Consider the following 25,955-nt stretch of genomic DNA (forward strand, 5'->3'; position numbering starts at 1 on the left):
CAGAGTGAAGAAAGACTGGAAAGTCAAAACTGAAATACAGCCATCTACTATTTTGGAGCTGTCAGGTTCTCCCCAAGTTTGGATTTTAAGCACCTGCGTTTCGGTTTTGTAGGCTTAGATTCAATTCAAGGATTCAATTCCTTGAAAAAAAGAAATTCAGATCTATAAGCCAAGCTGTCTCAAACTGTAGCGTCTCAGACTAATGCCAGGCCCCAGTGGCTAGCACAGTAGGAAACCTGTAGCACTAGGCCAAAAACTCTTCACATTTCTTTTTTAGTCTACATCCGCGTGTACCAAGGAGTTTTGGCAGCTGCTGAAGCCTATGTTACTAGTTCTTACTCTCCATTTTAACTTTTTTGTTGTGGGTGTGTTGCCATCAAAAGGATGAGAATACCTAATATTGAATTTCATATTGCAAAGCAAAAATATAAAGGTAATTAAAATAGTCCAACTGGTTACAGTGTGTGTGTGCAAACAGGAAAAGACAGGGAACACAGCTGTGCAAAATATATAAAAAACATTTTGTATTCCTAAATAACATTTTGTGTGCCTGAATTTAATAATAATTTAGGATTAAGGAAAAGTAATTTGCAATTGCTGACATCATGATGAAACATAAGACATTTGACTCCATCCAGATGAGATCATTGATTCAAATCACATGGAGTCCATAAATGTGTTTCTAGATCAAAGCAAAGAATATTAAAATTAGTAATAATTACCTCTCCCTGTCCCCAGCTTCTTCCATAGCTCTGTTTGATTCTGGTTTCCTCTAGTCATCTGTAGATTCCAAGTTGTATAAAAAATGTGGGGATTGAGCATTGGTTTCCAGACTTTGAAATTTATTGGATTAGAAAGTGTCAATGTCCTAATGTCATGCAAAACCATGTTCTGCCTTGTTAATGGCAAAACCCACCATTTGCACTGAGCATCCTTTTATAAACTAGAAAAAGGATATAACCTCAAAAGAAGAGTAACCTTTTAAAATGAATACAGTGATACTTGAGAATTACATAGCCCACCTTTTTTCTTGATTCTAAGAACAGGAAAAAGCTTCCTCCTCTCTCTCTGATCAGTATGTAACCCTGTGTACCAGAGGATGAACAAGACTTTTTCCAGGGGCCCCACAGCCTCCCTCAAGCATTTAATGAAAGTGGAAATTCTGATGCAAGAATATAAAAATTTGCCTGTCATAACCTTTTCTCTCTTCTTTTTCTTTCTTTCTCTACTGCACTGATAGCAAAGAATACCAAAAGGAGGAGAGAGACTTTCCAGACTGGGAAGTGCCAAAAGGGAGAAAACTGAAAAAGATAGGGAAATCTGTGGACATCCTGAGTCTTAAATGGTCACCGTGATTTAGGAACTTGTCGCAAATCCACCAAATAAAAATATATGCACCCTTTGATGAATGTGTAAGCCTTTGTGCTTTGAGAGTGGGATTCAGAAAATAAATAAATAAATAACATGAAAAACATCTTTTGGAGCTGGATTTAAAAAAAGCAACTGGAAGAAAATAAATCAAGAAGAAAGATTTCTAGATGTGTATCACAAACACTGGGAGTTGGGTCCAGTTGCACAGGGGATTAAGAGATTCATGAATTTAATAGAGTAGCCCCCCTTATTTACAGGAGTTATGTTCCAAGACCCCAGTGGATGCCTGAAACCTTGGATAGTGCTGAACTCTATATACACCATGTTTTTTCCTATACATACACACATATGATAAAGTTTAATTTATAAATTAGGCATTTTAAGAGATTAACAACAATAACTAATAAAACAATTATAACAATCTACATACAGTAATAAAAGTTATATGAATGTGATCTCTCTGTCTCTCAAAATACTTTATTGTACATTACTCACCTATTTTCAGACCTCAGTTGACTATGGGTAACTGAAACCACACAAAGTGAAACCTCAGATAGAAAGGGGACTACTGTAAATGTTTATGGAGCACCTACCCTGTGCCTGCTTCTCTCCCCAGCCACTGTGCTAGGTACTGGGATTCTAGAATATAGGATCTAGCAATCTAGGAACACAGTAACAAAAGTACACAAAAACCCATGTCCTCAAGAGGTTTGGAGTTGAAGGAAGAGAGGAGGAGACAACACAGAAAACACAAAATGAATAAGTAGATTATATAAGTAAATTATACTTTATATTAGAAGAGATATATTCTGAAGGAGTTAAAAACTATGCCCCTCTGGCATAGTGACTATTTTGAGTTAAAGGCACTTGAAAAATAGCAGGTGCAAGAATATCACTCTGACTCTCATTCTGTTTCTTAAAAGCAGAAGATTAAATTCCTCTGTGAAATAAGTCCTCCCTAAACTAGAATGACAGTATCATTCATTCTAGTTTCTAAGGTAACTGAGGCTGAGGGAAATCTGTGTAAACAAATCTTGTTAAATGAGCCTTTATCCTCTCAGCCACTTCTCTACCCAAGTAACTACCCAAGCCCAAGCCCCTTTGCCTTGTTACATTTACATAGTTTATCACTTTCTGTCTAATTCAGCATGTAAGTGTTCCACTCTCACTGCACTGTAGTATCTTCATTTTCCAATGAAGCCTCTTGTGCCACAGAAAACTATTAAATGAATTTGTATGGTCTTTTTGTATTAATCTGCCTTACATCAATTTAATTCTCAGGTTCAGCTGGAGAAATTGTAGTAAGAATAGAGGTAAAATTTTGCCTCCACTACAGTTCAAAAACATAAAGATTATATTATATATTTTTAAGACATAGGGTCTCACTTTGTCACCCAGGCTGGAATGCAGTGGTGTAATCATGGCTCACTGCAGCCTCAACCACCAATCCTCCTGCCTCAGCCTCTCAAGTAACTAGAACTACAGGTGTGTGCCACCACATCTAGCTAATTTGTTTTTTGTAGAGACAGGGTCTCGCTATGTTGCTCAGGCTTATCTTGAACTCTTGGCCTCAAGCAATCCTCCTGCCTCAATTCCCAAAGTACTGGGTTACAGATGTGAGCCACCATGCCCAGCCAAAACCATAAAGATTTTTATTATGACTTGCAAGGAGCAAAGACTATGTGTTTCAGTCAGCTATTGCTCCATTCACACACACACACACACACACACACACACACACACAAATGCTTAAAAACATACAATAAGCATCTGTGTGTGTCAGTTGAAGGTCAATAGCTCTAGGCCAAATTATATGAATGGCTGTACCTTAAGATGTAAGTACACTTCAGCTTACCTCCTTTGCGCTTCACAGTAGGAATTCTAGTTAGTTCAAAGCATGTTCTTTCTGGGGCCAAGGGTGAAAAGACAGCAGCTACCCAAGGGAAAATTTTTCTCATGAAGATGGCAGAGGTGCATATGGACACCCAACTATGCAGGCATATTCAAAGGCCCTAATTGACTCATGCCTGCTAACTACACATTGACCAAAGTCATTGTCATGCCCAAGGCCAAAGTCAAAGTGATATGGAAATATACCACATGTCTTTGGGAGGAATTGCAGAGTTGTTAGGCAAAGGGCTGAGATATGGAAAGAAATGAAGAATTTACCAAAACTTACAAATTAACCTATATCTTGAGGAAGAGAAAAACAGCCCCAGTAGCCAGAACATTAACAGCTAGGACTTGGAGTTGCTGGGAGCTGGCCTGGCTCTCACAGCAAAGCTCTGGTCAACTCCTATTGGATATAACCAATCTCAAAAAACACCAACAGGCAAGGACACTTTGTGGCCATTATGACTTGAGATAAAACAAGACAATTCATAATCATGGTGAGTAAAAATAAGAAACAAGGACATCGTCAAATAACAAAAGGAACTAAACATCTCCTCCTTTCTGGCTAATATGTCTACTGCTTCTTTACCAGTTATAGTGAGAATCCTGCTTTATCCTCTTGGTTTGTTTGTTTGTTTGTTTGTTTTTGAGACAGAATCTCACTCTGTCACCCAGGCCAGAGTGCAGTGACGCAATCGAGAGTCACTGCAACTTCCTAGATTCAAGCGATCTAGGCTCACCCACCTCCTAGGTTCAAGCAATTCTTGTGCCTCAGCCTCCTGAGTAGCTGGAATTACAGGCATGTGCCACCAAAACCCAGCTAATTTTTGTATTTTTAGTAGAGACGGAGTTTCACCATGCAGGCTCAAACCCTGACCTCATGTGTCTGCCCGCCTCTGCCTCCCAAAGTACTGGGATTACAGGCATGAGCCACCACACCCAGCCTATTCTCTCACTTTCTAGATAAAAATTATTAGGATATACAATCACAAAATTACGGTCAGCTAATGGTTCACCATGGCATTTTGTCTCCCTCTTTGCAACAAACCAACAAATCCAATTTTGCTTGTCTACAGGTGTGTCTCTGGTGGTCTTTGTCAGGAATTTGCCAACAGTCTTGAATTCTGAAACATTAAACATCACAGACATAGAGGCAGCTAACTTTTATGTAACACCTCCCCTTTGTCCACCACTAAACCAGATTAAGGGGAGATGTGTTAAACGTGGAAGACAACAGAGCCTCTGATAAACCACATGAATAAAAAAAAAAAAAAGAAAGATTTTTTTTTTAAGTTGAAAAGTTTTGCATGGCATAAGCATAACCAATTTTTCGTGTTTTTTGTTTAGATATGGGATGTTTAGATATGGGCCAAATGGCAGTTTTAAATATTTATTTAGCAAGTTTAGCAGTCTTTTTTGTGTGTGATTTTTATATAACATAAATTTTAATGGTCCTGTGGGCTTCATTATTTAGGAATGACATAGCATATGTAACCAATTCCTTTTTTCTTTCTTTCTTTCTCTCTCTCTTTTTTTGTTTTTGTTTTTGTTTTTGTTTTAATGCGGGGAGGTTGGGGTTGTGGGGGGGGGTGGCGGTCTTGATATATTGCTCAGGTTGGTCTCGAACTCCTGGACTCAAGTGATCCTCCAGTCTCAACCTTCCAAAGTGCAAGGATTGCAGGCGTGTGCCACTGCACCAGGCCCAATTCCTTATGATTACACATTCATGATGAAAACTGCCAAAACAGCGAAACCAAAACTAAGAAGGAAGTGAGGGCAGTGATGGTTCTTAACCCGGGAGACCCAAGGCACTTGCAAAACGACCACTAGACTCCACCCCTCTAAAGATTTCGATTTAAATGGGTCTAGGGGAGGGGAGGAGACACGAGCATTTTGAGAAATCTCCCCAGTTATGTATAATTAACAACCACCGGATCACAGCTAGATAAGGAGAAATGCTAGGCGCTACTCAGGGGGTTAAGCAAAAAATCAGAGGGTCGGAAATCAGTTTTCAACTACAAGAGTCTTGCGGATCTGGAGCAGCGGTGGATACACCTCTGCCTGCGCGGAGGGAGCAGAGCTAAAATACTGTAATTTTTCGGTCCTTTATAAAATGGAATCAGTAATCATGTTACCAACAGAAGGTTGTTAGTGCCAGCACACGTTAGTGTGCTAATACATACTGAAGAATACCTCTCTTAAAGGGAGCTAAAAACACCTAATTCTCAGTGAGCAAACGGGGAGGTCTAGCAGATGATACCTTACTGAGGGGAAACCTTTAAAAAAGCCCCATTGGCAAGGAAAGCCGAGCGACGAGGATGGGATTCGAACCCACGCGTGCAGAGCACAATGGATTAGCAGTCCATCGCCTTAACCACTCGGCCACCTCGTCACATGGCCGGGCTTCTCGTGATATGTGTAATGTTTCTCTTCTCAACAGTTTCATTTGGCAATTCCTATTCTTTTGTTAAATGTTTTCAGTGACGGAAATAATGGATAAATGGCCCTCTTACTCTCATAAAGGAAGAAAAACTAAAGAGGAGACTGGGAGGGAGGAATAGACCCTAATAAAGATGACAAAGTACACTTTCTAAGGGAAAAATAAGATAAATTAAAAAGGAAAAACGAATTAGTGACTGCTCCTGTTTTTTAAATCAAATTGGATTTTGTCTTTTTTCTTAGGTCATGTATATGAACACCATCATTAAACCAGGTATGTCTGTTGTTGCATTCCTGGACACTCCCTGGTAGGGATTCCCAGAGGGATGCCTGCCATATGATGGCACTAACGCATCTGAGAAATAACCATTGTCTCTCCTAGAAGCCCAAGTGGGTGACTGGTAAAGTGCTGAAGTGATGGGTTACAGTCAAATTGTGATTGGTTCTGAGTGTCAGACCCTAGATTTTGGACTGTATCTTAAAGAATCGTGGGGCCATCTGAGGGATTTTTGTTTTGTTTTTGCTTATTTTGCACAAAGAAATGTGATGAAAATGATACTTAGTGTTGTCATTTTTATTATCTGTTTGTATTTCATTTGAATTCTAAATTTAAAAAATAAATTTATTTTTATAGAGACAGGGTCTCACTATGTCACTCTGTTGCACAGGCTAGCCTCAAACTCCTAGGCTCAAGCAATCCACCCACCTTGGTTTACCCAAAGTACTGGGATTACAGGCATGAGCCACCGTGTCCAACCTTTCTTTGGTTGTTTCTGACTCATTTCATCACAATCAGAAAAGTCAGTCTGATGCTAATGTTCTGTGAAATTAGGCAAAACAGAAGAACCCCATGACTTAGCAGTGACTGCCTGGCCGATTCCTGACAATATGCAGGCCTAGCAAATACGGTCAGACCAGTTCCTGGATACCAGGGGCTGTTTTCTCACCTATACCCAATAAAATTACAAAAACAATAATACTGTGTATGTGTGTGTTTTGACATGATGTAGCATTAAAAAAATAAGGCCGGGCACAGTGGCTCACACCTGTAATCCCAGCACTTTGGGAGGCCAAGGCTGGAGGATCGCTTAGGCAACATGACGAAACCCCGACTCCACAAAATATACAAAAAATTAACCGAGTGTGGTGGCTGGTGCCTGTAGTCCCAGCTACTTGGAAGGCTGTGTTGAGAGGATCAGCTGAGCCTGGGAGGGCGAGGCTGCATCAAGCCATAATCACACTACTGCACTCCAGCCTGGGTAACAGAGTGACAGAGTAAGACCCTGTCTCAAAAGCAAAGCAAAGCAAAGCAATTAAGAATATGATCAAGATTCAAACTGTATCCCCTAGGGAGGTACCAAGGAATTACCTAACAAATATCAGACATATTAGGCATCAAATCACCATCAAAACATAGCAGGCCAGGAAATGTACGAATTTTCATTTTTTTAAAGCTTCAGTTAGCAACAAATTCTAAAGTGTTCTGAAAAGAAAAAATATTGCTTGGTCTTGATTGTGTTTGGATTAGAAATTATAAAGCATGATAAACAAACCTGGACCTGAAGGGTTCATTAGTTCTTTGATTCATTCAATGTTTTGATGAATATTTATTGAGCATTGCGTATGTTCCAGGCATTGTTCTAAGAACAAATGTATATGCCACACACAAAATTCCCTGCCCTGGTGAAACCTAATTATGTAGAAATAATCAATAAACAACTTATAAAGCAAAATATAGGCCAAGCACAGTGGCTCACACCTATAATCATAGCACTTTGGAAAGCCAAGGCAGGCAGATTCCTTGAACTCAGGAGTTCGAGACCAGCCTAGGCAACATGGTGAAACCCCATCTCTACAAAAAATACCAAAATTAGCTGGGCGTGGCAGTGCACATCTGTAGTCCCAGCTACTCAGGAGGCTGAGGAGGGAGGATCGCTTGAACCCAGGAGGTCGAAGTTCAGTGAGCCAAGATTGCACCACTGCACTCCAGCCTGGATGGCAAAGTGAGACCTTGTCTCACCAAAAAAAAAAAAGCAAAATACACAGTATGTCAGAGGATGGTATATGCATAGGAGTGGTGGCAAGTTAAATAGGGTGGTCAGGGGAAAATTAGCTCAGTGGTTTTCCATACTGCACATTTGAATCCATAGGGAACTTTTGAGAAGGATTCATGTCAGGGCATTATCCCTATAGATTCTAATTCACTTGTTCAGTCATGATATTAAAAGAGAGTAGCAGTCAAGCTCTTCAATACTGGCTTGATTATAAAGGAAGATACACAATGGAAAACTAGTTTTAAAAAGGTGACGGCAAGAGATAATTTTCCCAATCCAAAAGGTACCAGGAATTGCTCCCAATACAGCACTTCCTGACCAAGCAAAAGAAGGTGTCTGCAAAATATCAGTCATAGCATTAGACCAGCTCCAATTAGGGCTTATTCTGCCCTGAGGTCTCTATAGTGTTTAACAGTGTGGTGGCCACACTTCCTGTGTAATCTCCTCCCTTTGAATGTTGGCTGGATCTAGTGACCTGCTCCTAACCTACAGAATATAAAAAATGTGATAGGATATTACTTTCATGATATCTCATGTGAGATATGTGTCTGTTGTTTTAAGCTGCCAATTTGGGTGCAATTTGTTATACAACAGATAACTAATACATGCAGGAAGGCCTGGTCAGCCAGAGAGCAGTGGATCCTATGGCTGAAAGGGAGTATAGTTGAGAATGTAAAAATACAAGACATCATTGCCATAAATTTGCCAAATCTGAGTTCAGATGCTAATCATTACATCATAGACCCTTTCCATAAGATTCTCCTATTGAAAGACTTGTGTATAAGCTTGGTGTAAATCTATACATTATCTTTTTGAAAAAAGCCATGACCAATAGATTAAATCTAAAGAGCATTAACAAATGCCTGCTATTTATTAATAAAGGGTATGGTAGGCTAAATAATGACCCCCAAAATAGGTCCACAACCAATCACCAGAACCTGTGAATAAGTTACCTTATGTTACCTTAAGTGGTCAAAGGAATTTTGCAGATGGGATTTCATTGAAGATTTTGAGATGGGGAGATTATCTTGGATTATCTAAGTGGGTCCAATGTAATCAAGAGGGTCCTATAAAAGGAAGGCAGGAGGTTCAGAGTCAGGAAAAGAAAATGTGACTACAGAAGCAAGAAGTGATGCAAGGAAGGGGCCACTAGAAGCTGAAAAAGCCAGGAAAATGAATTATCTCATGATGTCTCCAGAAGATACACAGCCCTGCTAATACTTTTATTGTAGACTTCTGATATCCAAAACTGCAAAAAAACATTTAATTCACGTTGTCTTAGCCAGGGATGGTGGTGTGCACCTGCAGTCCTAGCTACTTGGGAGGCTGACAGGGAACGATTACTTGAACCCAGGAGTTTGAGGCTGCAATGAGCTATGATTGTGCCACTACAGTCCAGCCTGAGTGATAGTGTAAGACCCTATTTTAAAAAATAAATAGGCCGGATGCGGTGGCTCACGCCTGTAACCCCAGCACTTTGGGAGGTTGAGGCGGTCAGATCAAGGTCAGGAAGTCGAGACAAGCCTGGCCAACATAGTGAAACCCCGTCCCTACTAAAAGTACAAAAAATTAGCCGGGCTTTGTGGTGGGCGCCTGTAATCCCAGCTACTCAGGAGGCTGAGGCAGGAGAATGCCTTGAACCCGGGAGGTGCAGGTTGCAGTGAGATGAGATTGTGCCATTGCACTCCAGCCTGGGCGACAGAGCAAGACTCTGTCTCAAAAACAAATAAATAAATAACAAAAAATAAATTCATATTGTCTTAAACCACCAAATTTGTGGTAAGCAATAGGAAGCTAATAAAAAGCCACTAAGATAGTACCATGAATAGGGCTAAACAGGCAGAAGGAAGTCTACAGGGCTTTTTTCTGGAACAATTTTTAGAGGCCAGAGGAGTTCACGGAGCTCACTTTTGTTGTCATTGAGAGCCCTGGAGGATATGTTTTGAACTGTAGAGAGAGTCAACAGAAGGAATTTAGAGTCCCACCAACAGTTGGGATTTCTGTATTTGGAGTCCAGAGTGTTAACCGTTATACCATGGTATCTTTGTATAACAAAGGTTCTAGGGAAGACTTGTATACTATTGCATCTGGTCAGTTAACCTTTAAAATGGGCATAGATTCAATGTAAGGAACACTAATAGCTTCTCATAGGGAGAAAAATGCAGGCTCTCAGATGACTCAATTTGTGGTTTGCACATTTTCATGCCCGAGTCCAGAGATAGCATAGAGAGCATTCGGAGTGAGCTCTGAAGAAGAAAAAAGTCATAGGTGGGGCCTCTGACACATGAACCTTTACTCATCCCAGCAGATGATTAACTTACAGTGGTCTAACTGACTTCAGGCTCCAGCAAAGCAAAGCAAAGCTTTCAAAAGAAGAGCTTCTAGGATACATGAGGGTGATGGGCAGTGGACAACTTTCAGTAGCCAGAGAAAAGAGCAAGAAGCGGGATGTTGCTCCAGAAAAGAAGTGCAAATATGTGAGACTATCTATACATGCCCAAGTGTGCTTCTCCATTTGGGTAAACTCAAGAGCAAGGTCACCAAAACTGAGATAGGTCCACTGAAATTTGAAGCCTAGGTGCTAGCCATTAAGTCACCAGGACATGGAAATTGAATCCCTACTGAAAGACTGATGTGTACTTTTAACATACCAGCTAATCTTTCAAATAATGTGGACAATGCATTAGCTTAAGGAGTTTGGATGGCGCCCCAACTGAGTACAAACGGTAGAGGCTCTAAGATGTGTACAACTGCAGTGCTGTGCAGTCCAAACATTTTAAGGACAGTGTTAGTGCTTAGAAGCAGATGGGACGCTTTAAATAGGCTCTAGAAAAGGAAGAAACTGAGATTGGGGGCTGTAAAACATAAACTCTTAATCACTGGGGCCAAGATTCTAACTTACCAGAATCTGAGAAACTCTGGGCAAAAAGGCAAAAAGAGACATCAAGTAAAATAGGAGTAGGGCTAAAATTTCAGAGGTCAGTAGATAGAGACAGTTTTCTCTAGGACAGAGTGCCATGATGATTGGCAGCGCTTGCAGCCAAGTGGGTACACCTAGAAGGTGGGCTAATGATTTAAGAGAACCACAGAGGAACATTGACCAAGATGTTGCTAAAATCCCAAAGAGATTTGGACTCAAATTCCTGGATTCAGCATCCCGAGTGCTAACCGATATACTATGGGACCCTTACATGGGGCACTTGCTACTATAATTCTTATGTAAATCCTTGCATTTTGAGGGGCTTCCAAAGAAGAAAACATTCGCGGGAGGGACCTCTGACACATAAACCATTAAGCACCCTGAGCACGCAAATAACACCCTGGCTGCCTTTGGGAACTCAGGGAAGTGTGGATGCTAAGAGAAAAGACCAAGAATGTACAAGGACATGATACTACTCAGAAGCTAGAAATGACAGTCAGGAGTTACATGACACTTGCTAATCCGAAGAAGAAACCGTGAATGAGAAAGTAAATCCACAGACCGGTGTGTGTTGATGATTTAAGAGACGAACGAAGGATGGGTCACCAAAAGCAGGACAGGTCCCACCGAGATTTGAACTCAGATCGCTGGATTCAAAGTCCAGAGTGCTAACCATTACACCATGGGGCCACCTTCCACCGCCAATTTCATGAATTTATAAAAATACTGATTACAGAGCATGTCTCTATTCGATGCAGTATTCTATTAATATTTATTAAATTAATACTATCTGCATCCCATGTAGCAGAAGCTCCAAGAGACTCACATGCACTACAAACATATCTGGACCAAGTCCGTCTTAGAAACTGAAAAAACTTGAACCCGTTTGAGTATTGTTCAAAAAAGGAAAGAACTGAGGTCTGGTAGGTGAAAGACGTATCCTTAAACTTGCGTATGATAATTTAAATCCGAGGAACTCGCATCCAACAAGAGAGGAGGGGCAAGAGAGAACAGATGTGAAACTCCAGGTGAAAGATTAGAGGATGCTGTTCTGCAGGAAAGCATCGTGCTGCCGACTGGGATGGGTGCTTAAGTGATCAGGTGTACGCTCCTCTGGGTACAATGGTAATTTGAGAGAATGAAAGAGCACTAAAAGTTTGGTAGGTCCCACCGAGATTTGAACTCGGATCGCTGGATTCAAAGTCCAGAGTGCTAACCATTACACCATGGGGCCAACAACACAGTAATCTCCTGACATATTTTTGATAACATGAATGTAGTACGTGGAATTGGTCTATTGAGAGTGCTGTTTACTTTGGCCTCTCAAAATAGGTGCATAGTCCCAGATTCCGAGAAAGCAACAAAACTGCTCCAGCAGGCAGAAAGCAAGAACAGAACTCACCTTTCCAAAAACTTGTTCTGATCTGCCCACGGAGATTATGAATAGGAGCGTTCCTTGATTAATCAGAACTTCGCATTTGCTGAAATTTTAGGTCACGATACTTTTTTCTACGTAAGGGTTTATAAAAGAAAATATCAACACTTAGACATCTCTCAAAACATCTTAGCAACAGTTTTGGAGATTCTCTATCTGGTGTTTCCTCTGCAGTTCCGGCCTCTGAGAGTAGGATGACACGAGGGGAACCAGAAAGGATCTGTTTGAGATATTTATTCCATAAGTTAAAGGCAAGCACGGTTTTGGAAGTCAGACGTGAGCTGGATTTCAGATAGGGAGACAGCATTTCAAGAAGACTGAAAGGCAAAACAACTTGAGCGTTTTTCCATCATTTTTATAGCAGTGTCAGAAATTACTTGTGTTTTCAAGTGCTTTCCAATGTAACACTTCAAAAAATCTCTAAGTCTTGTTACACAAAAGAACTAAAATTATCTGCTTCCACTTTTATGGAGAAAGATAATAACAGGAAAATAAAAAGTACTACTCCATGTTATTCTGTGTGATTGCACAGGTAGTGCACCGGATTTCCTCTACCTGAGAGTAAAAAAAGCACGCCGTAGTCGGCAGGATTCGAACCTGCGCGGGGAGACCCCAATGGATTTCAAGTCCATCGCCTTAACCACTCGGCCACGACTACGTACCTCCTTCAACGACCTGGATATATTCCCATGAGGAATATATGTTTCTTTTCACAGACATCTTTAAATTTGTTTATTTTGACAAGGTAACAACTCTGGAATGTCTCTCATCCTGGTTAAAAAACAAAATCAAAATTTTAAAGATTTAGATATTGGCTAAAAGGGATATTGCAAATTGCAAGACTTGTCTGATGTAGGAAGTACGAAAGACTTTACGAGGGGGCCACACGCCAACCCCTAAATGGTCTCCAAACCTACGAAACTGGCTGAAAGCTCTCCACACCTAATTAGTAGGATTACAGATATTGAAGCCTACAAATGCGCATTTCCACCAGGATACCTTGTGGATTCTTACACGGGTCAGGTCCGCTGACGTTTAGTACGCCTACTTTAAAACCCCTTTTCTGTGGGGTCCTAGTCTTCAAGTAAAATATATGCGGCCATATAGCAGAGGATGGTTTCGATCCATCGACCTCTGGGTTATGGGCCCAGCACGCTTCCGCTGCGCCACTCTGCTGTTTCGACAGTCCGTTCCGCCACTCTGCTGTTTCAGCATTACTCTTGTCAAGTATGTATTAGAGGCTACAATTTTCGGCATCTTCCTAATTTTAAATGATTTGTTGTCGTTTGCCAAATTATCCTGGAGAATGAGAAGTGCACACTGGCCATCCATATGGGGCTGCACGCCACTTCCAAACACCAGCGGTTTAGAATTCTTCCTCGATAAATTCGAATCAGCTGAGGTTGAAGTTCTCTAAAACGGAAGCATGTTTCGAGTTATGGGAAAACAAAGTGCAGGCTAATTGGCATAATTTATAAAGGTGAAATTATAAATGCTTGGGCAAATTTCAGCCATTCCTGGATACCGGAGGGAGTCGTTATTACTTCCAAACATTTTTTACTTGAGATTTTCATCGAAAATGTTCACAGGGAAAAAAAAATTACAGTTGCAGCGAGGAGGCAACAGAACCTAGACCTCCGCGCGGCAGGTGAGAATAACCACCGGTGCTAAACGTAGTCACATGGATTTGTTTTCTTTTACATCTATCATCATATCTCCCTTAAAAAAAGTGACAATGTATGTTCTCTGTCTATAATGTTTTAAAAATCCAATCAAATATTATGTCTAAATATTCTGAGTAAACGTTTGAACATAGAAGTAAGTAAATACGTAAGAATATTTTTCAGAACGTTTGAACGTAGAAGTAAGCAGAAAGTCTGCTGATACGTGACCCTTGGAGACTTTCAAAGTGAAAAAGACTCAAGCCTGTAATCCCAGCATTTTGGGAGGCCGAGGCGGGTGGATAGCTTGAAGTCAGGAGTTCGAGACCAGCCTGGCCAACACGGTGACACCCTGTCTCTACTAAAAATACAAAAATTAGCCGGGCGTGGTGGCACGCGCCTGTAATCCCAGCTACTCGGGAGGCTGAGGCACAAGAATCACTTGAACCCGGGAGGAGAAGGTTGCAGTGGGCCGAGATGGCCCATCAAATGCACTCCAGCCTGGGTGACAAAGGAGGGAGGAGAGGGGAGGGAAGGGAAGGGAGAAAATTTGAGTTTCAGGAAGGAAATTAAGCTCATTCACTTGGCTGTTAACTGGAAGCCTCAGTTATGGCTTTTTTTTTTGACGGAGTCTCGCTCTGTCGCCCAGACTGGAGAGCAGTGGCGCGATCTCTGTTTACTGCAATCTCCGCCTCCCGGGTTCAAGCAATTCTCCTGCCTTAGCCTCCTGAGTAGCTGGGATTACAGGCGCCCACCACCACGCCTGGCTAATTTTTTGTATTTTTAGTAGACACGGGGTTTCACCATGTTGGCCTGACCTCAGATGATCCACACGCCTCGGCCTCCCAAAGTGCTGGGATTACAGGCGTGAGCCACCGCGCCTGGCCAAGGCCTTCTATTAAGAAGTTAATATGTGTTTCAAGAACTTCCTGGAATAAACAATAGGGTCCTAGAATAAATAAAATTTATTTGCAACTTTAGCTTCCTGGGCAAAGGTCTCTGGGAATGGTAAAGGTATGTTGATGAAAATAGTGGAATAGTAAAGTCATGTTAATATAGACAGTAAATTGGGCCGTGGCTCATACCTGTAATCCCAGCAGTTTGGGAGGCCGAGGCAGGAGGATCCCTTGAGGCCAGGAGGATCCTCTGAGGCCAGGAGTTCAAGATCAGCTGATGAATTGCCCAAGGTTATTTTTAAAAGGTGACTTCTACGTGTTAACTCTGCATCGTGTTGCAAAAACTCAACAATTACAGTTGAACTATCCAGTGCATCTTTCCTGATACAGAGTAATCTAAGTTTTATCTGTCATATATGAAAACAAACAAAACTACGTCTACCTAGTTTGTAGATCAGTATATAGGTTCTTTTCTCTGTCCTCTCACTCTTTTTTAAAATCATAGATAACTCTCATAATAGTCCAAAATCCTGCTTTGGTGTAGATAGTCTGTGATTTCCCCCCTAAATCCCACATTCTGCACTCTTGGCACTCACATTATCCAGTCAGAGGCCATCACTCTTATATCAATGCACTATATCTGGGTCAAGCATAGGCTTATCCTTGTAAATTTCATCCTTTTTCTTTATTATGAGTTGATATTGTCTGTCTTTTCCACTGGACTACTATTTCCTCCAGAGCAAAAACTCTGTGTGATGTGTCTTTCTATGGAGCTGGCACAGAGTATATGTGCAGCAATTTTTTAAACATAATTTGTATATTTTCTTTTTTCAAAGAAAAACTTTTCATCTTAAAATATTTTAGAAATACAAGTCAGCAAAAAGCAAGCAAATTAAAATAATGTCTAATCCCACACCCAGAAATATTTACTCTTATTATTGTCGTATAATCATTAGCCATACGGCTTATACTGTATAATCTGACTAATCTATAATCACACATGGCAATTAATTGCTTAATACATCATTTGTCTATTTCAAGTGTCTTAAGCATCTTTCTATATCAGATATTCTTCAATATCACGTTAAGGGCTACATAATATTCTGCCCTATTATAAATAATAAATTTATTTAACCAATTCTCTCCTGTTAGTGTTCTGAGTTTCTTATTATTTTTCACTTCTGTAACTGAATAATACTGCTACTATTGCTCCCCGATCAAACCGAGGGTCAGGCTGCTTATTCTTGCGGCCCAATAATGAGATGCAGATGAACTGGGAAATAAGGGAGTTTCTTTTTTCTTTCTTTCTTTCTTTTTTTTTTTTTTTTTTTTTTGAGACTGAGTCTTGCTCTGTCACCCGGGCTAGAGTGCAGTGGCACGATCTTGTCTCACTGCAACCTCCACCTCCCGGGTTCAAGTGATTCTCATGTCTCAGCCTCCCGAGTAGCTAGGATTACAGGTGGGTGCCACCGCGCCCGGCTAATTTTTATATTTTTAGTAGAAATGGGGTTTCACCACGTTGGCCAGGCTGGTCTCAAACTCCTGACCTCAGGTGATATGACCACCTCGACCTCCCGAAGTGCAGGGATTACAGGCGTGAGCCACCGTGCCTGGCCAGGAGTTTATTTTTGTAACGGGGTACACAAAGAAGGCCTGGAAATTAAGGCCAGACCAACTCAAAATCACAAAGTTTTCCAGAGCTTATATACCTTCTAATCTGCATGTCTACATGTAAGTGTGCATGCATTTAAAGACATACCCTTGGTGGGCTTTGGTTACATTCCAGCCTTTGTATAAGGGCACTGGCTTTTTTTTTTTTTTTTTTTTTTTGCTTTTAATATTTAACTTAACCACTCAGTCAGTGCTAAAACCGTTGTCATGGAGGCCTGCCTGTTCAGCCATTAGGGAGACCTGGCCTGCCGCACTATGTCTGCTATGTCAAATGAAAACGATTCTCTCCTTGACCAAACTCTAGCCAGGCTCCACTGTACATTCTTCTCAACTAGGCCTCAACCTTGACCTTTAAAGACTAAAGACACTAACATAGTTTCTAAGACCACATCCCTAGGATGACTTTAGTCCCCCTTAAAGTGCCTTCCTGAGAAAATTCAAGACTGCCAAAAGAATGCACTGTTGTTCCCAACAACACCTGAAGATAAAGCCCCTGTCTCCCACTTCTGTGGGAAGGTAGGAGCTTAACTTCTGTAAGCACCAGTTAGCAAATGTAGATGGGTTTCATATGAACTAATCTCTTTCTGATTTTTGTAACTTTTCACTCCACTGAGCCCTGCTCACCCCCTTTTCTGTTCCTTCATTTTGCCTTTAAAATGCTCAGTGACAAGCTGGGCGCGGTGGCTCATGCCTGTAATCACAGCACATTGGGAGGCCGAGGTGGGCGGATCACCTGAAGTCAGGAGATCGAGACCAGCCTGGCCAACATGGTGAAAACCCGTCTCTACTAAAAATACAAAAATTAGCCAGGCATGGTAGCAGGTGGCTGTAATCCCAGCTACTCAGGAGGCTGAGGCAGGAGAATCCCTTGAACCTGGGAGGTGGAGGTTGCAATGAGTGGGATTGCGCCATTGCACTCCAGCCTGGGCGATAAGACCAAAATGCTCAGTCACTTCTGCGCAAATTTAAGTTGAATTCATTTCATGCTCTACTCTTCTTTATTGGAATATTGTATGGATTAAAATCTGTACTGGGTGCAGGGGTTTCAGGATCAAGTGGCATCTCTTGATCTGCTGAAAAGCTAAATCTCAGAAATGTCTCAAATGCCACGTTTTCGTTTTGTTTTTATTTTTTGAGACGGAGTTTCACTCTTGTTGCCCAGGCTGAAGTGCAGTGGCATGGTCTCAGCTCACTGCAACCTCTGCCTCCCAGGTTCAAATGATTCTCCTGCCTCAGGCCTCCCGAGTAGCTGGGATTACAGGCGCCACCACGCCGGGTTAATTTTTTTGTATTTTTAGTAGAGACAGGGTTTCATCATGTTGGCCAGGTTGGTCTCGAACTCCTGACCTTAGGTGATCCACCCACCTCTGCCTCCCAAAGTGCAGGGATTGCAGGCATGAGCCACCGCTCTCCGCCGGGAAGTTATAAATCATGCAACCCCCAGTTAGTGACTGTGGGGCAGTAAAAAACTTACAGAAAAACAAGCTAAGCAGTGGCACGTTATTGTCTATGCTTATTCTTTAGCAAAGTTCAGGACCCTACCATAATTCTTACCTGTTCTTGTGAATGCAGCTTCAATCTCCACAAAAGAAGGTGGAGGTCAGTTTTCCTGCCTCAAAGTTTATCTGTAAACTGAATTCCTCTTGTAATTATCTTGGCCTCTGCTCTAGAATCAGCAAAAAAACAGTTTAGCCTGTGAGGTGAGAAGCAAGATGGAGTCAGTCAGTCATGTTAGATTTCTGTCATTAGCATCAGTGTGAGCAAATAAATTTCTCTCATTTAAGCCTCCCAGTCTATGGTATTTGTTATGGCAACCCTAGCAAACTAATATGATTACTAACAGTGAAATCTGGAGCAAGAAAATAATTACTGTGCAATAACAGTATAGAACTTTAACAGAACTCTAATTATACACCTTTTAGGAATACAGTAAAATAGAAAGTGCTTGCTTGTTAAAAAAAAAAAAAATGACAAGTGGGCAGGACATGGTAGCTCACACCTGTACTCCCAGCACTTTGGGAGGCCGAGGCAGGCAGATCACCTGAGGTCAGGAGTTCGAGACCAGCCTGGCCAACATAGAGAAACCCTGTCTCTACTAAAAATACAAAAATTAACTGGGCGTGGTGGCGCATGCCTGTAGTCCCAGCTACTCGGGAGGCTGAGGCTGGAGGATTGCTTGAACCTGGGAGGCAGAGGTTGCAGTGAGCCAAGATCCCACCACTGCACCCCAAGCCTGGGTGACAAAGTGAGACTCCGTCTCAAAAAAAAAAAAAAAGATTTATGTCAATATCCTTGGCAAGAAAGAAAAGATGGAAGCAAATAGGCCATTGTAATAATTGAGAGAAGTGGATAAACGGGATATGAAATACGAGGAGGTAAAACTCAGCACAACTTGGGACTCCTTTCAGAAGCGAAGAAGAGGTAATGTCCAGGATGGCTCCAAGTTCCTGACTCCAGGTCGAGTGGGGATGAAACTGAGAAGAAGGCATGAAGTGTTGCAGGCAGATAAGCAAAGGAAGAGTCAGGAAGCAAAGAGGGCAGGGCATGAGCATGGAAAAAGCGCCAATGTTTAGGGGTTTATGTGTAGGAAAAGTTATCTAATGCCAGAAGAGAGCGTTTAATCTCCCTTTAAAGAGGTGGCCAAAGATAGACTGTCCACGAGGGGAATTCTTCATTTTAGAGTCATAACAGCAAGCCAAGGGCAAAAGAGACAGATCTCACTTATCTGTGAATGCAGAAAACAAAACGCGTCCTTTATGTCAAGGTCTTGAGTTCTTTTTCCCGGGTTGACTGACTAAATATCTCAGTACAGATACTTTTGCCCCCTTCCAAAACGCAACCACCCATGACCCCGACGTGATTTGAACACGCAACCTTCTGATCTGGAGTCAGACGCGCTACCGTTGCGCCACGAGGTCACAGAAACCCTCCCTTTTCCTTTTAAGATAAGTATCTAATCTTATCCTCCTCCCAATTTATTATTTGATTTGATCTCTTTTCACAGTTTTGCTAAGGCTTTTTTGAGAAAAATAAGGGAGTGGCCGGATTAAATATTAACCCCAAACCCAAATAAATGCTCCATATATGAAAAACAGTTGTTTCTCAAGTTCAATCTTTCTATTTCTCGAATTTCTCTGTTTCGAGAAAAAGTGTCTATGTGTTGGGTTTAGATTAGCAGTGAAACAGTAATAAGAACGGTTATGAAGTTTGTACTACTACTTTCTGTAAATGCGCTAGACTACTCCCTCTTCAGGAAGAGAATTCCAGCATTGCACTGCCCCGCAAGACCTGGCCTAGCTAGCACTTACTTCACTCAAACCTATCCGCACACCCGCCCCATCCTCAACCTAATGGGATTCGAAAGCCTAACATAAATAATATCTCTTGCCTAAACGTTCACTTCTCAGTCCAAATTCGCGGGCCCTCTGGTCTCTATTGTGTACACAAGCCATTCAATTCACAACAATAACCCCAAAGAATCCGTTAACATTTACTGAACTCACCGTTTTCCACTAGCCCCATGGATTAACTTCCTCCAGCCTAGCTATTCTCAAGAAGTGCCTCACGGTCGGAAGCAGCAGGGAACCTAGGAAAAAGGGAACCCCACACCTACTGAATCAGAAACTGGGCGTGGGGCCCACCAGTCTGTTTTAACTAGCCTTCCAGGAGATTGGGATGTAGGAAAAAGTTTGAGAATCACTGTTCCAGCCTAGAAACTCGATATTTTGCTCTTTCAAGAAAATAAGGCCGGGCGCGTTGGCTCTGGGAGGCCGAGGAGGGCGGATCACCTGAGGTCGGGAGTTCAAGACCAGCCTGACCAATATGGAGAAACCCCGTCTCTACTAAAAATACGAAATTAGCCGGGCTTGGTGGCGCATGCCTGTAATCCCGGCTACTCGGGAGGCTGAGGCAAGAGAATCGCTTGAACCCGGGAGGCAGGGGTTGCGGTGAACCGAAATCGCACCACCGCACTCCAGCCTGGGCAATAAGAGCGAAACTCCGTCTCAAAAAAAAAAAAAAAAGAAAAAGAAAAAGAAAGAGAGAGAGAAAGAAAAAAAAAGAAAAGTCCAGCCTTCTAAGATGGAGGAAGGACAGTGTATTAGTTAACTGTGCTCCTGTAACAAATACTACAGACTGGGTGGCTTAGACAAAAATCATTTTCTCACAGTTCTGGAGACTAGAAGTCCGAGATCAAAGTACTTGTCTGTTTGATTTTTTTTTTCTCCCCTGAGGCCTTTTTTGTTGGCTTGCAGGTGACTATCTTCTCCCTCTGCCTTTAAATGATTTTTTCTCTGTGTGTCCGTGTTCTAATCTCTTCTTATAAGGACACCAGCCCTTATGATTTGGGCCCTACTTTCATGATCTCAAAATACCTTAATTACCCCCTTTAAAGACCCTATCTCCAAATACTGTCACATTCTTTTTCCCTTTATTTATAAACATTATTTCATTCATTTCTCCATTTTGCAGATGAAATACTGTCACATTCTGAAGTACTAGAGATTAGGGCTTCCACATATGAATTTAAGGGGGTTGGAGGAAGGCTAAATTCATTTCACACAGGTAGTTTCCAGACGAAGCTGTACTGACAATATCCGAACCTGGCATAGGGAAAAGGGATAGGAATGGGGGCTCCATGGTGAACATCTACTGTCTCTTTGCTTTTCCCACTCCTGGTTTAGGATTTAGCTTTCTCAGGGCTCTCAAAATCAGCGACTCCTCAATCAGCTTTCCAGATGACAAAATTTTGTTTCTGTTATCTCCTCTCCCTATTTGGATGTATATTTTAGTGCTGTTTGAGTGAGATCTGCGGAGTATGCAAAAGTAAATTCTTGTGTTTAACCCTCGATCTTTACCTGGAAGCATCGTAAGGCAGCGGTGGTTCCCTGCTTGTGGAAAGCAGTCTGGTTCTACCTTTGCCTCTCCAGCTCTCAACTCAAACATTCCTTTCTCATCGTGGCCTTTCTCTCTGCCAATCAAAAGATAAAGCACTCGATCAGTAGTTATTGAAGTACCATATTCCTGCCCTTGGCAGTTATCTAGTTGAAATTTCACAGTTTTTTAATATAGTTTAATATATTTTAATAGCAAACTTACAGGAACAGCACAGAAGACAGACAACATTAAAAACATGTATTTCCATATAGGACAACTCAGAAAAGTATAGTGAATGGATGAAATCTCAGAAAAGTATAGTGAATGAATGATAAAGATGCTACAACACCATTTAGTTTCCGTCAATAAGAAATTTACTTGTTTTAAAAAAAAAAACAAATGCTGGCATTGTCCAGAAAACTTTAACAGATTTATTTATAATTATTATAAAGTTGAACCGCTGAAACTTGTTCACTGAAACATTTTAACTTGCATTAAGGCTGTACGTTTCCGCATTTATATTAAAAATTCACACCCAAATGAAAATGGAAAAACTGCCAATACCTGATTTCTGTCCCCTATTTTTCCACTCGCAATCATATACCTAGGTACCTTTTGACCCCATGGGAAAAAAAATAACGTTCAGAACTACCAATAACAGGAAGAAGATAATTTTTTTTAATGAAATTTTTCCCATCATGGTGGATTCTTAAGCACGTTCTCCACGTATGCGGCGTGCTAGCTGGATGTCTTTTGGCATAATTGTTACACGTTTGGCATGGATAGCCCACAGGTTGGTGTCTTCAAAAAGGCCAACCGGATAGGCCTCACTTGCAAAGCATCTATAGCTGCTCTCTGGAAGCGCAGATCTGTTTTAAAAGTCCTGAGCAATTTCTCGCACCAGACGCTGGAAGGGAAGTTTGCGAATCAGAAGTTCAGCGGACTTCTGATAACGTCTAATTTCACGGAGTGCCACAGTACCAGGCCTGTAACGATGAGGTTTCTTCACCCCTCCAGTAGTGGGCGCACTCTTGCGAGAGGCTTTTGTAGCCAGTTGCTTCCCGGGTGCTTTGCCACCGGTCGATTTGCCGGTCGATTTGCGGGCAGTCGGCTTTCTACGAGCCGTGGTATAGAGACCTCCTTACTTACCCTGCTTCTCCTTTGGCTGGAGCTCGGCGAGTGAGAGGCGGCGCTGGGCTGGCGTTGGAGAGCGACGGCAAGACGGCGGCGGCTACGAACACAATTGCAGTTTTTTTTTTTTTTTTTTTTTGACAGAGTCTCGCACTGTAGCCCCGGCTGGAGTCTGGAGTGCAGCGGCACGCAGGCGCCCGCCACCACGCCCAGCTAATTTTTGTATTTTTAGTAGAGACGGGGGTTTCTCTGTTTTGGCCAGACTCGTCTCGAACTCCCGACCTCGTGATTCGCCTGCCTCGGCCTCCCAAAGTGCTGGGATTACAGGCGTGAGCCACCGCGCCCGGCCATTAGATTTTTTTTACCATTAGATTAAACTTCGTCTTTCCCCAACCAGGCTGTAAGTTTTTTTCAGGGGTGGGAAATTCCTTGGTTTACAACAATCATTTCACTATACTTAGTACATTTACAGCTCATAGGGAGGAGATTATTTTCTATCAAAAAATTGTTCTCATTCGTAACCCGGGACCACGTGGCCTAATGGATAAGGCGTCTGACTTCGGATCAGAAGATTGAGGGTTCGAATCCCTCCGTGGTTATTTGAGATACTGACTACTCTGCTGTTATTTTCCTTCCTCAAAGCTGGTAAGCAGAAATGTACTTCTTTCCATTTACTTCACTAAGTTATCTTCATTGTAGATCCCTTCCTTCACATCCCTTGCCTTTGCTCTGTACTTAGTCTGTTTATCCTCTCTCCACCATAATGCCATACAGTCCATCTTCTGGGCCTGCGCTACTCAAAATTTGGTCCAGTCCCTGAACCAGTAACATAACCTGGGAGCTTCTTAAAAATGACAACTTTTCGAGGCCGACCTCCCTTGCTAGTCCGCACTACACTTGACCTACCCAGAATCGCTGTGTGTAGGCTCTAGGATTCTGGGTTTTAACCAAGCTATCCAAGTGGTTCGTTTGCACACTCGAGTGTGAGAACCATTTACAGACCTTACAGGCTGTAGAATGCACTCTAGACCATAAAGCACGTCAGACCCAATTACAATTTAGCGCCAACCTACGTGAGTTTTAAGGCTATTACGACAGGGGTAATGTGAAGCTCCCACGGGAACCTCTTAGAAAGACTGGGGTACGAAGGAAGGCAGAAAAGAGGTCCACACGTTTGACAAAAGTATCTTCTAACAAATACAGAAGACTGGTAGAATTAGAAGAATCACCATTTGCAACCCTTAGAAAAATAATAGACCAAAGCAACGAACGAGCTTAACGACCTTAATTAAAACCGTTAGGAAAAGGTGGTTGGGAAATAACATATGCTCATGGTGTTAAGTGCCACCCTAAAACTACTTGTCAATTGCAAAGAGAGAAATAAAGAACCTTGGGGGGCACCACTCGGTCTTCACCATCAGCAGGATATCCCTACAAGTGCCTTCTGATGTGAAGTTAGTACAGTGTAAAGAACAGCGTCTGGGCAAAAATGTTTAACCTAAATCTAATCACTCAAATTAATCACAAAAGCAATCATTTAGATTTATCTTCTAATTTAAAAGGAACAAAAATAAATTAAAAGATGCCATAAGGAAATAATGAGACAAATCCAGAATGTAGGACATTCTATGAGACAATTAGACTTTTTTGCTTATTTTGTTTTGTTTGCTTTGTTTTGAGACAGGGTCTCGCTCTGTCGCCCAGGGCTGGAGTGCAGTGGTGAAATCACGGCTCACTGCAGCCTCGACTTCCGGTGATCAGGTGATCCTCACCTCAGCCTCCCGAGTAGCTGGGACCACAGGCACACACCACCATGCCTGGCTAATTATTTTTCTGTTTTTTGTAGAGACCGGATCTCCCTGTGTTTCCCAGGCTGGGGGAAGGAAGGGAGGAAGGGAGGAAGGGAGGAAGGGAAGAAGGGAGGGAGGGAGGGGAAGATTAAAAGATGTCATGAGGAAATAACAATAAAAAGAAAAAGCTGGGGAACTGTTCTAATGTGAAAGAATAGGAAACATAAAAACTGACTCTAAAAATATATTAGATAAATAAATACTCAGATGTTTTTAGTCACTTATTTAGAGTTTCTTTCCGTCGCCCAGGCTGGAATGCAGTGGCGTCATCACTGTAACCTTGAACTCCTGAGCTCAAGCCATCCTCCCGCCTAAAATTCCGGAGTAGCTGGGATTACGGGAGCGCGCCACCAGGCCAGGCTGATTTTTTAAAATCTGTTTTGTACAGAGGCACAAGAGAAGGGCTTGTTTTGTTACAGGTGCTCTCAAACCCTGGGGTCACGAAATCCCGCGTCAGCATTCCAAAACGTTACAGGCGTGAGCCACTGCACCCAACCAGATATGAGATATTTTTAAAGAATTGCTCGATTGTTTTAGTTTTGTTCATGATATTGTAGTTAAATAAAAGACGCATGTTTAGGCGACACATGTTTATGGATTTTGGTGTTCTATATCATAATGTCTGCAAGTGAGTTTCATATGATTCAGTAGAAATAGGTAGATGAGGCTAAGACGGCAAAATGTCAATTATTGAATGTGGGTGATGAGTATACAGATAATTGCCTATTCTTTCACATTCTTTATATGTTTGAAAGTTTTTACAATAAAAAATTTAATTTTTCAAGAAGGCTTGACAGAGGCTGTGCTATTTTTAAAAAGGCCTTGAAGGATGAGCTCTGGGGCTCCAAGCAAACACGGCAGAGGTCAGGGTGAAGAAACCCGCACCATCCGAGATAGGGCTGGTCCTTTCACTTCTCAGGAGTTCCAGGCCCCCTTGACAGAGTGACCAGAAGAGGAGCTGAAAAGGTCGGACAGATGCAGAAGATGAAGGCCTCCCATGTCATCTGCGATCTTCTCGCTAGGCCACAGGGTACCTTAAAGGCATTAAAGGAGGTAAGGGACACAGTCAGAAACACATTCTGGGTTAGTGCTAACTTAGCTTTACCTACATAATCTGCCCTCAACTACATTTCCGGTGTTATCTCTCATCAGTGCCCTTCCCAGTACCCCTCCAAAAAGCAATGTTTCAACTAGAGGGAACTTTCTTCAGTTTATCCCATATTCCTTGAGGTTTAGGTTTGGAACACTACCCTACCCCGTTTTCTCACCCCACACCAATTTGTCTCATTTTAACACATCCTTCAGATCCAGATCTGAGCTTAAGTATAATTCATTCCAAAAATACTTAATTAAGCACCTATGGAGGACTCAGAGGTAAAGAAGGTAAAACTGGAACCTTTCTTCGTGAAGCTTGGAGTCTAAGTGATCCTCCAGGCAACCACCTAAAACCTTTGTGGTTGAGATCCAGAACTCTTTCTGTGGGCTACTTACTGTGTTAGGGCTGCACTTCTCACTTGTACTCAGTTGTTTCATTGTTAACTTCTGTAATCCTTTAGAAATCTCGCTCTCCATTGAATGAGCAGTACCTAGCAAAGTGCTTGGCTTTTGCTATTTCACATAAAAAGAATTTGAAAAAAATAGGCAATTCTCTGTCTCACTACCCATATTCAAAGTGCTTATTTTTATTCTAAAAAAATAAAATTTTTGGAAGAATGAAGAAATGAATATATTATTTAAGGGATCAGGAACTGGAGGCCAA

The 25,955-nt window shown here is 41.9% G+C and overlaps 7 non-coding genes and 1 pseudogene across 7 annotated transcripts; 1 reads left to right on the plus strand and 7 right to left on the minus strand.

Annotated features, from left to right (window-relative positions):
- Positions 1-5,574: 5,574 nt before the first annotated feature.
- On the minus strand, positions 5,575-5,656 carry TRNAS-GCU (transfer RNA serine (anticodon GCU)). Its single transcript has one exon. It is a non-coding gene; the product is annotated as a tRNA-Ser (tRNA).
- A 5,639-nt stretch (positions 5,657-11,295) lies between these two features.
- On the minus strand, positions 11,296-11,367 carry TRNAQ-UUG (transfer RNA glutamine (anticodon UUG)). Its single transcript has one exon. It is a non-coding gene; the product is annotated as a tRNA-Gln (tRNA).
- A 472-nt stretch (positions 11,368-11,839) lies between these two features.
- TRNAQ-UUG (transfer RNA glutamine (anticodon UUG)) lies at positions 11,840-11,911 on the minus strand. The gene has a single exon. It is a non-coding gene; the product is annotated as a tRNA-Gln (tRNA).
- Positions 11,912-12,688: 777 nt separating this feature from the next.
- Positions 12,689-12,770, minus strand: TRNAS-UGA (transfer RNA serine (anticodon UGA)). The gene has a single exon. It is a non-coding gene; the product is annotated as a tRNA-Ser (tRNA).
- A 446-nt stretch (positions 12,771-13,216) lies between these two features.
- TRNAM-CAU (transfer RNA methionine (anticodon CAU)) lies at positions 13,217-13,288 on the minus strand. The gene has a single exon. It is a non-coding gene; the product is annotated as a tRNA-Met (tRNA).
- A 5,898-nt stretch (positions 13,289-19,186) lies between these two features.
- Positions 19,187-19,258, minus strand: TRNAW-CCA (transfer RNA tryptophan (anticodon CCA)). Its single transcript has one exon. It is a non-coding gene; the product is annotated as a tRNA-Trp (tRNA).
- A 2,019-nt stretch (positions 19,259-21,277) lies between these two features.
- LOC100984807 (histone H3.3 type 1-like) lies at positions 21,278-22,356 on the minus strand (annotated as a pseudogene).
- Positions 22,357-22,872: 516 nt separating this feature from the next.
- On the plus strand, positions 22,873-22,945 carry TRNAR-UCG (transfer RNA arginine (anticodon UCG)). The gene has a single exon. It is a non-coding gene; the product is annotated as a tRNA-Arg (tRNA).
- The last annotated feature ends 3,010 nt before the right edge of the window (positions 22,946-25,955 follow it).

This window comes from Pan paniscus, chromosome 5, assembly GCF_029289425.2.
Source record: "Pan paniscus chromosome 5, NHGRI_mPanPan1-v2.0_pri, whole genome shotgun sequence".
Classification (NCBI taxonomy): Eukaryota; Metazoa; Chordata; class Mammalia; order Primates; family Hominidae; genus Pan; species Pan paniscus.